The 2,500-nt window shown below is 44.0% G+C and overlaps 1 protein-coding gene across 1 annotated transcript in view; it reads right to left on the bottom strand.

The window, feature by feature from the left end:
* Positions 1 to 2,500, bottom strand: part of LOC133643339 (rho guanine nucleotide exchange factor 10-like protein) — a 76,906-nt gene that overhangs the window by 15,244 nt on the left and 59,162 nt on the right. The gene's annotated exons all lie outside the window — the stretch shown is intronic.

Raw genomic sequence — 2,500 nt, 5'->3', positions numbered from 1 at the left:
ACATGTTATCCAACTACTGGTGTGGTCACATGCCAACATGTTATCCAACTACTGGTGTGGTCACATGCCAACATGTTATCCAACTACTGGTGTGGTCACATGCCAACATGTTATCCAACTACTGGTGTGGTCACATGCCAACATGTTATCCAACTACTGGTGTGGTCACATGCCAACATGTTATCCAACTACTGGTGTGGTCAACATGCCAACATGTTATCCAACTACTGGTGTGGTCAACATGCCAACATGTCATCCAACTACTGGTGTGGTCACATGCCAACATGTTATCCAACTACTGGTGTGGTCACATGCCAACATGTTATCCAACTACTGGTGTGGTCACATGCCAACATGTCATCCAACTACTGGTGTGGTCACATGCCAACATGTTATCCAACTACTGGTGTGGTCAACATGCCAACATGTTATCCAACTACTGGTGTGGTCAACATGCCAACATGTTATCCAACTACTGGTGTGGTCAACATGCCAACATGTCATCCAACTACTGGTGTGGTCACATGCCAACATGTTATCCAACTACTGGTGTGGTCACATGCCAACATGTTATCCAACTACTGGTGTGGTCACATGCCAACATGTTATCAAACTACTGGTGTGGTCACATGCCAACATGTTATCCAACTACTGGTGTGGTCACATGCCAACATGTTATCCAACTACTGGTCTGGTCACATGCCAACATGTTATCCAACTACTGGTGTGGTCACATGCCAACATGTTATCCAACTACTGGTGTGGTCTACATGCCAACATGTTATCCAACTACTGGTGTGGTCACATGCCAACATGTTATCCAACTACTGGTGTGGTCACATGCCAACATGTTATCCAACTACTGGTGTGGTCACATGCCAACATGTTATCCAACTACTGGTGTGGTCCACATGCCATTCGAGTCAAATAAGAATCGTGATTAAAAATACAAAATATTTGACACCCCTCATGTTTATACACTTGACGCTTCTTCTGCTACACGTTTTCACCCGTAAGTCTTTGCTGTGCTCCAGCGTTCCGTTTTTTGTTTTTATAGTAGTCCGTCCAGTTTGATTTTCAGTACCGATTTTTTAGTTTAATAGTATTTTATTAGTACAACCCCAGCAAGACTTGCATCACGTGAAGTTGTGTGTTAAACACGTGTTCATAACACAATAATATTTGCTGTGTAAGTTGGCAGGGTGAGGCCACACCGTAATCTACCCCCGCAGGAAGAATAACGGGCGCTTATTAGCTAACTTGTTGCACTTCATTATGTCCGCCGGGCGCTAGAGAGGCTCTTCTAGTGGCAGTGTCGTAAATGAATTGCAAGTAAAGTGTTTAGCGTTTATGGCCAGTCAGAGGTGGTTTATGCGCTTTTTAGCGGGCGCTAATTTGCATAACCGGTGAAGCTGCTGAAGTGGGCGATAAAGCGACTTTCCTGGTGCGTTGGTGGACAGTTTGAAAAGGATAAAGGTAAAGAATTTTCCCCTATTTTTTTTTTTTTTTATCACGGTTGTTTGTTTGTGTTTAGTGTTTTTTGTTTTACTGAATTGTACTTCCTGTTTACCGGTACTAATAAATTACATTTAAAACTATTTTTTCCCGGGACATCAGAATCAAAAATACTTTATTAATCCCTGAGGGGAAATTAACATGTTCAGCACAATCCCATTCAAGATCAGACAAACATTACGGGGAGACAGAACAGGATCAAACATTACAGGGAGACAGAACAGGATCAAACATTTCATTGAGACAGAACAGGATCAAACATTACAGGGAGACAGAACAGGATCGGACATTACAGGGAGACAGAACAGGATCGAACATTACAGGGAGACAGAACATGATCGAACATTACATGGAGACAGAGCATGATCGAACATTACAGGGAGACAGAACAGGATCGAACATTACATGGAGACAGAACAGGATCGAACATTACATGGAGACAGAGCATGATCGAACATTACAGGGAGACAGAACAGGATCGAACATTACAGGGAGACAGAACATGATCGAACATTACATGGAGACAGAGCATGATCGAACATTACAGGGAGACAGAACAGGATCGAACATTACATGGAGACAGAACAGGATCGAACATTACAGGGAGACAGAACAGGATCGAGCATTACAGGGAGACAGAACAGGATCGAGCATTACAGGGAGACAGAACAGGATCAGACATTACAGGGAGACAGAACAGGATCGGACATTACAGGGAGACAGAACAGGATCGGACATTACAGGGAGACAGAACAGGATCGAGCATTACAGGGACACAGAACAGGATCGAGCATTACAGGGAGACAGAACAGGATCGAGCATTACAGGGAGACAGAACAGGATCGGACATTACAGGGAGACAGAACAGGATCGAGCATTACAGGGAGACAGAACAGGATCGGACATTACAGTGAGACAGAACAGGATCGGGCATTACAGGGGGACAGAACAGGATCGAGCATTACAGGGAGACAGAACAGGATCG

The sequence above is a fragment of the Entelurus aequoreus genome, linkage group LG26 (assembly GCF_033978785.1).
Source record: "Entelurus aequoreus isolate RoL-2023_Sb linkage group LG26, RoL_Eaeq_v1.1, whole genome shotgun sequence".
In the NCBI taxonomy this organism is placed as follows: Eukaryota; Metazoa; Chordata; class Actinopteri; order Syngnathiformes; family Syngnathidae; genus Entelurus; species Entelurus aequoreus.
The sequence above is the reverse complement of the archived record's forward strand: the minus strand, read 5'-3'. Positions and strand labels throughout refer to the sequence as shown.